Genomic DNA, 12,164 nt, shown 5'->3' on the forward strand with positions numbered 1-12,164 from the left:
TCGTTAAGTACTTTATTTCGCTATCACTTTTTTTATACGACAACCCCAGACACCACTGACACTTTATTTCGTAAGGTCGCCTTATGCAATAAACTTAATTAAAAGCATGATATAGTCAGACTTCGGTATGCATACATAACATATTTATTCAAGATGTAAGATTCAAACACAGTATACAACAATATAATGGATATCCAGCAATCACGTAGATTCCCAGAATCGCGTCGCAATGATGAAGATGAAATCTTTGGCATCTGGTCTAGCATTCGGGTATCCTTCCCACAACGTTGACCTTTATCATTGCTTGCAGTCACTGGTATACAGGGGAAAATGTCATCAACTTTCTTTGTCTGTGTGACTTGACCCCTACTCAGTTTATTATTACTTCCTGACTGTGAAAAAGGGGTGTGTAATTTTGAGAAGATTGTCTTTATTCATATAATACACAATCTAGGGAAGAAAACGACTTTTATCACTTAGGATTCTAGTAGATAATGTTGACTTGAATCAACGGGTCTGCAGTAAATCAAGGGAGACAACTTGTTATGTGACTGTCTCGATAAAAAAGAGTTGTTTCCCTTAGACGGAGTCTGAACTGGCGACTACTTGAAGTTGGATATGGTGGGGGGGGGGGGATTATGTTTGCCCGACGAACGCATGTACGTTCATCAGGTCGAGTTTTAGTCTAAAATGTGTGATATTTCAAGATAGATATATACATTCAATGATCACACATACATTTATAGAATTGAATAAGTGTGATATGAGGAGATAATTATTTTCATCCAATGATCACACAATGTAGACTTGTCAAAGCGTGGTAGGTGAAGACAAAAGAAGCTCGTTCAATGATCACGCGCAATTAATATTAGCGAAAGTGTGATATCTGAAGAGAAATTGGTTCATTCAATAACCACACACGATTAATTAGAACGGGGAGATATGTGGTGAGAAAACGTCACCAATGATCACCTAAACGACGTTTTCTAACTGCAATGTATCCTGACGTCAAGGCGAACTCTTTCACATTTACACAATTGGGATTTACAAACAAATCTTCTCAAAGAACAGAAACTAACTTCCACATATATAAATATTTCAAACTCATGAAAATGGATCCTAGATGAAATATTAGAAGTAAAGAAACTTGTTATTTTAGAATACTAAGAGATTTAAGTTTTACTTTAAATACTGAAATTACAACATTAACTATGTGTATCTTAACATTCTTTAAATACGAAATTGTTAATGCATTGAATATAATTTCAAAATAAATACTAAATAACTTATATAAGTAACTAAAATAAAGTAAAGTAGACGCCCATGTCTTGCTATATTGAATCGTAAACCTGACTGTTACATACTACTGTACATACTCTTGTCTCCTTGCTTAGAATCAATGTGACCATGCAAGAGGGCAAAGTCGAGGATTATAGAAGACTATGACTTAACAGTAACCTCGCATTATCGTTCAGCTATGCATTAACATATGTGATGTTCTGGCGTCACATATAAAACATATAAGTACAGACACAGACTGACATGTTTTTAGTATTTATATATGGTTTTGTTTTTAAAGGAATTAAACAACTTTTACTGTCTGTACAATCAAAACATCCAGGTTCTTTATTGGTTCTCTGTGTCGCCGGCGGTTTACCGTTTCTACGAACACGCCTCGAAAGAAGTCATACTAATTATTTTAGTATCGTTAGCCACTGTGTACAGTTTACTAATCGGATTGAGATACTTTGTGCAGCTTTGAAACGTTCTGAATAAAAGTGTATTCGCGAAGGGAATCGTATCGAAAATGTTTCTACCAGCACTGCCATCGAAACCGGTTACTAAAATATTTTCCAGATCACAAATCCGATTTGGGGTGAATGTAATGGTTGATGCTGTTGCAACTATCTCCATACCATGACCAATATATCTGCCACAGTCACGCCACATTTATCATTGATGTCAAGACATGCTCGTTTGTATTTTACGAGAAAAGCGGATGTGTTGGTAATTTAACCTCGCAGTTATTGTTCTTCTTGGATTTCTTTTAAGCTCCGGTGAAATCTATGGTCCATTATAGTTATTATACAAAGAGTTTAAGCGTGTTTTATGATTGAAGACTCCCTTAACTAGGTGCAACAAGCCGTCGAACTTCTAAAAAATGTTATTTCTACTTGTAAAACTGCCAAGCAATCATAGCAAAATATTGACCTGGCGAATATTTAAATATCTGGAAATGATAGGTTCTGGGACACCATCTATAATCATATTGGTTACAAAGATAAGTGCGTCCGTGCTTGCAAAAGGCTAGATGAGTGTTTTGATGTCAGCTGGTGGTGCGGTCAACTATGCAGTACTTGCACGTACAAATGCTATTGTAGAATGCTGTCCTGAGGTGGTATTGATACATTAGGGGGGCCCCAACTGCTGATTTATTTTCGGCATTAAGCAGTATTCTGTCTCAGTGCATACAACGGCTTCTTAACCCACTTTTAACGCATATATACATTACCAAGAGGAAGACAATAATATTGATGCTGACATCCTTTGTTATGTAGTTTGTAAATTCATCAACCTCGTCACTCGTCTCAGAACTAATCACCTATATGTAATAATAAAATCTAATCTTAAACACAAATAATAAAGATGGTTAATAACAATTAACTCTTATTATCTCATGTTATTTCTATTGTTATTCTCTAGTCCTTTTACCGATAAAGGAACCTGCAATTCAAAATGTTTTGGATGAGTCGTCTATATAATCTGACCAAAATAAAGTATTGTGTCTATTATTTTGGTTTCACATCTTCCAATGATTATCTTGATTCTAGTAACTGAATATTGAGAGACCACATGTACATACTAAATAAACAATATCCGGATCTAATAAAAGCAAATCTAAAGTCACCGCGTTTGTATCAGATCTTGTCATATCCACACCAGAGCTGCGTCTATTTCAGTAGCGTCTTTAAATGTTAAAGTACATTTTACATCATGTTAAGCGTACTTTAATGAAAAGTCAACACGCATTCGCGGTTTGGGGCGTCCTGCAAGATCGTGCGATGATTTGCAACAAGATGACTGCATATTAGCGTGATCATCCGAGTCTGAATAAAATAAGTGATGGAGCTGATACCATAGGTGAAAATATCAACAACTTCAAGTGGTAATTTCCGTCCAATACGAGTTAAAAATATAAACGATTGCTGTTATTGTGTATGCAACTAATTGCCTTCCAGGTCCTGTTGTCAAATCCAGACTAATACGTTCAGATTCACTTGTGCGTGGAATCATGATGCGTGTTCGTTTTGCATAAATACATATCGGAAATGCTAGACCGGTTTTACCATCGCGAGTTAATTGGTTTGGTTAACGGCGTGAGCAAAATATCAACGATGTTTGGATGATAATATGCATTCACCCAAATGCGTTCCAGGCCCTGTGGTCAAATCCAGATTAACCCTGCCAATTTACATTGTGCGTGGAATCATGATGCTAGTCTGTTTTGCATAAAGACACATCGGAAATGCTTGACTGAATCTACATTCGCGAGTAAATCAAGATTGTTTAACAGGTGTGGCTTTCTGCTATCTGCATTTGGTAGTTTAAGAATATCATTCCGTGTAATCCAGTATCAATCCTGGTATTAAATTTGTATTTGTCAACTAACATTCTTTGTTTTGGATGCAGTTCCGACAGCTCATAATACAGGTGCTTTTGCAACAGCGAAGATACCAGACGATCCCAATGCTACAGTTGCTGCGAAGCTGAAAGTATTCCACCGGTATTTTGCATTTGCATAGCTTCGGACTTAGACAATTGTAATGTCAATAAAGTGTTCTGTCCTTATGCAGCATTAAGCTGATTAGGTTGAGTTTGTATCAACCAAACAGTGAGAATTCTAGTTAATGATTTTGAGAAAGATTCCATGAGAGTAGGCGATCATTTATTTTTTGTCGTTTATAGTGTAATATTTGGTCTTCGCTGAGGCCAACCTTCACGTATTTATTGTTAAAAATGTAACAGATTTAATTACTCTAACAATTATTTTATAAAACCTTACTCGTTTTCCATAGGCGTATCTAGGACCCTAACTCGAGCTGCCACGCCCTTCGATCAACATAGTCTTGTCAGAGATGATTACAATTAGTAAAATAATAAAATAAACTAGAGACAAACAGTCATACATATGATTATATTGTTATAAAGAGATGATCACAGCAACACATCTATAACCACAGGCAGAAACTGGACTTGCAAGCAAATACAAGTCGACAACGGACTGTATGTCCCAATGGAAATTAATAAAATAGGTAAAATGTACTAAAGTAATCATGGTAAACATGCAAGCTAATGTCAATATTCTGACGCGGATCAATGTATCACCACATGTTATGATAGTCACGTGCCACTTGCTTATCGCTAAAAATAGACAATGATTCTTTAAAGGGTTTCTGACATCTATACACTGTCAACGTTGTCGAGACGTGCTTCGATTTCCTTTCCAGTGATTGAACAACATTCGCTGTTGAACAACACCACAACGCGAAGTTTGATAAAATCAACATAGGCATCATCATCAGAATTGCTAAGTTTTTTCCATTCACTTTCTAAGTAGACCAGACATGGAAAACATCCTAGACATGTCCTGCACCTGTAATCTTTTTCTGTTGTTCAGGAACCATAATGTTTACGTATAATGCTGGAACTAGTTTGCCTTTTTCTATCAACACAGGACAGCCAATGTCAAATGAATGATTGGATAGATCTTTGAACTGAGCCATGGTGAAACAATACATTATTGGTTACGCTCGGAATTTGTGTGGCTGCATCCTATTTTCATATTTATGATATCTTAAATGTCGTTAAGCAGCTTTATTAATGATTTTACTAACCAAGTCTTGCATTGTTTCTGTTCATAGTAGTGTAGTCGATTTTAGTGATGCTCAACTAATAAGCATTGTAATCAATCTCGAATAAATTGAACCGACCGCAAACCTAGATTGTTTGCAACAGAGCTGCAGCAAGACTATTTTCGATTCCATCAACGACCTGCGTTGCAATTTGTGTAGCAATTAGTGTATGGCGCGAAGACAAGACAACAAGCAAGTTTGGTGCGATAACAAACGCTCCAAAAACATAAAGAAGGCTATTTCCATAATTTGTCATGTAAACGGATTGTCTCACCTAAACAACAGGCACTGGTATCACACGTCTGAGCACCAAAATCATAATATTTAAATATAAGGTCGACCACTTAAAATGTACAATTACATTGTCAAGGTATCAGCGCTACGACTTACTATCTGCACGTCTTGGTTCACAGTAGTAAATACATATGTTAGCAGATTATTAAAACATGAAACATACACAGAAGACGAGGAAGTAATTGATATCAAATCACCTTGTTCCATAGTTGGTGAAAACCCAAAACGTATTTAACCCTCGAATGCAGCACCCGTCTCCACAGTTATATTTTCATAATTGCTAGTGATGGCACCACGGGTTAAATTAATTTAAGTCGTTGAGATTATCCAGATAATGTCATGCTCATTATGATATCCCATGCAAACAAATCATGTATTATTGAGAATATTATCAGGCGAACCAACAACTGTTTGTATTGACGACTGTGTGAAATCATTCACATAATGTGCAGATTCGATTGAAATGAGAGTACCGAGTGTAGGCTAGAATTCGTCTATGAAACTTGGATAGTCTTTGCAGATCACTAAGATTCAACAAGTGTAACACATGCAATTAAAACTGTTACTAAGGTCTCTGGGTGCAGTTAATTGGGGTTTGTTCTCCTTGAGTAATCACATGTGTGGGTTAAACGAATTTCATTATTCACACAAGCACTACAAAGTACAAAACGAGCAATTGTATTACAACCCACTCAAACGATTCGACAAAAGGTTGTAACAGTTACTTATAAACAGATTTCACAACCACACTGTTAGCTTCACTAGGAACCTATTTAGTTCGGTATTTATATGCATCCGGAGAGTTAGAAGGAGAGCAACGTCACGCTACTTTCCCACCATAGTCCATTTATTTATTTACAGTCTCGCATCGGACAGACTCTTTTAGCGCGTGTGGATATATAATAAGCACACCTACAAAGAGGAGATGCCAATCGTTCCTGGAGATTAGAAACTATCACCAAGATTATTTTGTTACGCAATATCGTGATGCCCAAGCAAAGAAGTTGCAATTTCGTCGAGGAATACTCTTCGTTTGGTATAAAGCGTTGAAACTCTCAACAAAGTGCAACGGTATACCCCAATGCGATGTTTGTTTTACTAAATCATATTCACCGTGTTTCTAAATCTACGTCGCTGGTGAAGATATTCAATCTCATGCCGAAGATCCTTTGTAACAATTACACATGCGATTCCTTTTGAATTCTTTCTGTTTTAGGAGGGATGTGTTCATATGTCGATTTCATACACTTTTTGGACATAATAGGTCATACCATACTCATTGATCAAGTTTCTTGAATTTTCAAAGGATTTTCTTGTTGGTGTCATTAAACTGAGGGTAATCTTTCAGATACACCCTATTCTCAAATTCGTTTACTATCTGCGTATACATTAAGAGTAGTACTATGCATCAACAACGATTTCGTATTGGTCTATACCCTTTATAGACTGACCCCGTGCCAAGTTTATGTAATCTTCATCTTCGAGCGTTTAATATGGTGAGCGATAACATTACCATTGAGATCTTCACGATTCGAATGTTCAGTCAGCTAGACACCTTCGTAGCTTACATTGTTCACTCTCCTAAGCAAGATCGACTCGGATTCATTTTTGAACATTCTCAAGAGCTCTGCCAAATACAGAATTATTCATAAGTATGAGCGTGTCTTTCTAAACTATATTTAAGCATTCGTTCGCTGATGTGTGTAGAGTGATATCAAAGCTTGTCGTTGAAAACCCAGTAGATTTTAATAACATCCATTACTAAACACAAACACCACTATATATTTCGCGCGTGAAATAAGTAATTGCCTCAGTCTAAAGATTTGGGACAGGTTAGGTTCATTCATTAAACTTGCATCCAGAATCGTTTACAATTACACTTTGATAAGGGGACAACCACTCGCTTCATAGTCTTGATAAACATCAACGAAATATCCGTCGACGTTCTTTGTATTGTCAGGTGTACGTGTTTTTTTCACATCCATGTGTGTGGGCTGAATTCATTAGAAAATCTACGAAAGATAATGGATTGCATCATTAACCATTCATAAAGATTGTTGATATGTAAGTACATGCTGCATGCATTTAAAACGGCTCATCGAAATCCCACTGCGACTTTCACTTGAAACAAAAACGAAATGTTGATCAAGATTGGTGAGTACTTTCCAACTCAGCTTTGATTTTTATTAGCAGCGACTCATGGGTCATGCCTGGGGATATGCAATAGTGCGCGAAGTCTAACTTATAAATCCACATGACAGTTCGGGGAATGACTCAAACGCATCAACGAAGTAGTACTATAAATCTGTGTAAATAAAAAGATTGATAGTCGCCAAGGTTTTGCAACCATACTGTGTTTTTGTATATTCTAAAACTTCCCTTATGATACAGTGACGAATAAAAGGCCTCGACGGGTGGCAATATAATTTCTGAAAACGATTGCCAATGGTTCATCTTATCTGAAGCACACACACTACCATTGCGGATGAGTATATTGAATATCATATCGAGGAGAGATATTTAATCCGTCAATATTGGCTGCAACGAATTTAGTTATCGTGTATAATGCAAAATTAAGTAACTGGAACAAACCGAGTCTAAACTTCATATATTTTTCCATATTTTGGGGAATGACGATATGATGCTGTTGCAATTACCTGCATCAGTAAGTGGTAATCATACCCGCAGAAGTCATGAAACTCACTGGACCTTTTAATTTATTTCGTTTAATTTGCAACTGAAAATTGCATGCGCTGTGTGCATCTCATCTATACGCGTTAGTGATATCAGCGTGTGAAAGATCTTTGCAATCGAGTGAGCTAAACTAACCAACACAGATCCATCAATATTTGGATTCACAATATTTGGCTTCACAAAGCTTGCTAATATCAGTATGGGTCATGATCATGTATGAAGATAAATAGAGCTGTTTTCTACTATATGTTACATTAACCTCGAGCAATTTAAGAAACTAACCAATCGTACTTGAGGCCCTAGCGGCCTGGGGTGGATATAACATTAGTGGCTCAGTTTGACCATTACATACTGCATCAATGTAGACAATTCCGAATGGATTTTGTTCCATATTTTGGACTGTATTTGTTTGATTGTCGGAATAGACTACATGAACATTTTAACATTTAAATCGTATTCCTGGTATATTTTATCTTACTGAAACAGATAAAGAAAGAAGTCTCTATGATAAATTCCTGACGGACATGCATGGAAAAACTGCAGACCCCAATAAAAAGAGGGTAAACACACTTCACTTCGTGAATGAAACAGTGAGAACACAGGGATTGTTTACTAAGAATTTAAACATTGTGACTGATGCGTTAATCTGTATGCATCTAATCGCCCAAACGTGTCTTATCCCATAGAAAAAGTTAAAACTAAGGAATCAAATACAAGTTAAATTGTATCATTTGTAACAACCTTCCAATGATGACCCAAAATTCAAGTGTTGATTTAAACAATGTTTATGATTTATGTTACTGACAGGTTTTTCTCAATGTTCAACATTTATGTAGATAATTAATATCGAAATGGTGCAAATTCATAACACCTCATATCTTAGTTATATTGTACATCTAAGAAAGAGTTGCACAAATTCTTCGAAATTCTTCATCACGTTGTCTAACTTAAACATGCAATCCGCAACATCTTTTGATAGCATCATTAATTGTCTTGCCTTAAAGAAAAAGTACTGTCCAAACCTAGTCATTGCTGTATTCAAAGGCATCCATCATTGGAGTGGTATGCAAAGAGTTAAAAATCATTATTGTCCCGGATGCGTTACCGTAATGTAACATGACAGTGGTGGATTAGGGTGTTGTTTTTGAGGGAGGGGGCATTGGGTAGAAGTGGACCACTCACATTTAGCCACAACACTATGAGTCTTCTAGTGTATTACATCCTTATGATCTGCGCATTGTTGGTCTACTCTGTTCATAGACATATATAATCTATGTTGGGGTTTGGACCGAGACAGGGAAATCCCAGTCAAGGGGTTATATTATTTGTCTCCCCACGAGTCCTGCCCGAGTGTGGAGACACATAATGTAACTCCGCGACTGGGATTTCTTTTTCTCGGTCCAAACCCCAACGTAGATTATTTTTCTCACCCAATATTTTCCTCTAAAGTAAAAAGAATTATTCACAAGTGTACTCGTGCAATGTTTACATGCGGCGCATGAATATAAATATGTTAATATGGGCTGTGGTGTGACTGTTACGTCCGAAGAACACAGTTTATACGCGTAAATAAAGAAAAATAACAACATAAAACGTCGCAAAGTAATGAGGTATAATCACATTTAATGAATGGATTTTTATATGAAATTGACAATAAATAATTAATATTTATTACACGAAACTTTTATTATCATTAGTTCCAATTTTGAAAAGTAATATTGGAAATAATTAAACAATATTGGCTACTCAGCTATACTATAGTTATACTTAGTACAAGCTGTAACGAAGAGTAACATCTTGCTGTATTATGCATTGGTAATTAGAGTTCTGTGTCACTATCGTATATAACTATTCTTTTCCTTGGAGGAGGTGAAACTGGGTGTGTCATGCTTATGCTGTCCTTAATATTGATTGGAAAATTACCCACGTGTATAATAAACCCTTTATAAACGAACTCTTGCGATAACTATGTCCTACACGTTGAAGTTTACAGATTCCCTGAACATTTCTTTTTCTGTCCTGTAAATATGGCAACTGCTACAGTGAAATTTGCTTATGGTTTAATGTGCTGACGGACAAATGGTTCCTTCTGGCTGGTAAGTGCATTTTCTTTCGTTAAATATTGTAGGTATATGTTTGATTCAGCCGGGGCACAATATGGATGCCTAACACAATTATAATAAAGCATGTTTTATATAACACTTCTCCGTACTGTTACTAAGTTTTCCGTAGTTGTTAAGAGAGTTAGCAGGCTCTGAAGTGTATATGTCTTTAGACTATGTGGATGGATCAGTGTTTTCTGTCATAGTTCATTTCACGCAGCATTGAGAATTTTATTATATTTGTAGCAGTCATTTTTCAGGTCAGCGTCATTAAATGTAGTTAACAATATATAATTTGTTTCACACGAAGTATTTAAAACTAGTTAGGTACCTTTAGCTACATTAATGACGCCGACCTGAAAATGTAATGAGCTAGGCCTGTATATAGGATACAATTTTCTATGATGTGTGGAACGAACCAGCATAATACCAAAAATGTCGACATTGTGTGTGTCTGTGTCTCTCTCGAAATGCCTTTGCATGGTGTGTTCTCAAAGATTGATTTACCTTAAGTTACTATGTTTTTGTTTTATATTTGTGGTTGTTGTGTTGTTGTTGTTTCCCATGAATAATCTAAAGAAAGATGTTACTCTTCGTTACAGCTTGTACCAAGTATAAATAGAGTACAGCTGAGTAGCCAATATCGTTTTATTATTTACAAGATAACTTTTCAAAATTGGAAGTGATGAAAATAAAAGTTTCTTGTAATAAATATTAATTATTTATTGTCAATTTCATATAACATCCATATATTAAATGTGATAATACGTCATTATTATGCGACGTTTTATGGTTTTATTTTTCTTTGCTCACGCATATAGACTGTGTACTTTGGACGCAACGGTCACACCACAGCCCTCATTAACATAATACCAAAAAGGTCGACATTGTGTGTGTCTGTGTCTCTCTCGAAATGCTTTTGCATGGTGTGTTCTCAAAGATCGATTTACCTTAAGTTACTATGTTTTCGTTATATATTTGTTGATATTGTTGGTGTTGTTTGATTTTAGTACGTCAGGCACAGCAGAAGACAAAAAAGGGTTTCTTTTTTAAAAAAAAGTAGTTCTGAGCGCGTGGATACTTTGACTAAGACGACTGGTCTGAGATGACTGGACTGAGATAAAACAGTAAGGTTAGCATGGGTGATAACGGCGTAGCTTATGCACTGAGTAATATAATACTCCTAATAAAGTACATACTAACCTTCTTCGATTAGGTCTGGTTGCTTTCTTGTCAAGGGTTTAGGTGAGTAATACCTGACCCAATTTCCTTTGAACGTGACTGAAAAGTGTAAGGTAAACATAAAAAACAATAAAAAAATCAATTGATTTAAGTCATCGATAACATAATGAAACAAGTAAAGGTTCGAAATGGTTTAATAAACATTGTTAGAACGATGACTATTTTAAACTCTCTAAATACTTTCTTATAACGTTTTTGTTTCTTTGAATCTGTCAATTATTGTTCTGTCCATCGATAGAGAAAATGACTTTCAGTAAAACGATCTAAAGATACAGGTACAGTAAGCGAGATACATGCAATTCACTGAGAGTGACTTAACATAGATAAATGGCAGTGACGTAAACTGTCGCAGAAGAAGAAGCAATTCGACTACAAAAAAACAAAAGGACCATGCTTTAAAAGTATTCTTTACTTAAGATACTATTTTACTGACATCAAGACCTAGTGGCATAAGGTTTGGGAACGTAATGCTATGTCATATCCGATGCTTCAGAAACTTTATCGTTTTTAAAGATGTTCATTGCACGATAACTACTATTGTAAATGACACTTATTTCGGTGTTGATAGTTATACCATTTACCAGCTGCTTTATAGATTAAAAACAAATTACCAAACACTTGTAATTTGCTTATTTTTCTGAATGAACATAAGATTTGAAGCATGTATTTACTGAAGGGATAATAAAATACATCTCGAAGAAATGTATTCGTCTTAATGATACTCATGTATTAACTAAAGGGATAATACAATACATCTCGACGAAATGTATTCGTCTTAGTGATAATAATGTATTAACTGAAGGGATAATACAATACATCTCAAAGAAATTTATTCGTCTTAATGATACTCATGTGAAGATGCTTGACACACCGTAGCAGATAATGTTATATTATCACGGGCATTCATTCCTCAGATGTT

At 35.7% G+C, this 12,164-nt stretch overlaps 1 protein-coding gene across 1 annotated transcript in view; it reads right to left on the bottom strand.

Annotated features, from left to right (window-relative positions):
* LOC149799769 (uncharacterized) overlaps nucleotides 1-11,274 on the bottom strand; it is a 62,031-nt gene extending 50,757 nt beyond the window's left edge. Inside the window, exon 1 of the mRNA XM_089957128.1 lies at nucleotides 11,207-11,274. The gene's annotated coding sequence lies outside the window, so the exon portion shown is untranslated. The remainder of the gene's footprint in view (nucleotides 1-11,206) is intronic.
* Between the last annotated feature and the right edge of the window lie 890 nt (nucleotides 11,275-12,164).

Source organism: Sinohyriopsis cumingii, chromosome 5 (genome assembly GCF_028554795.1).
Source record: "Sinohyriopsis cumingii isolate HCF-2022 chromosome 5, ASM2855479v2, whole genome shotgun sequence".
Taxonomy (NCBI): domain Eukaryota; kingdom Metazoa; phylum Mollusca; class Bivalvia; order Unionida; family Unionidae; genus Sinohyriopsis; species Sinohyriopsis cumingii.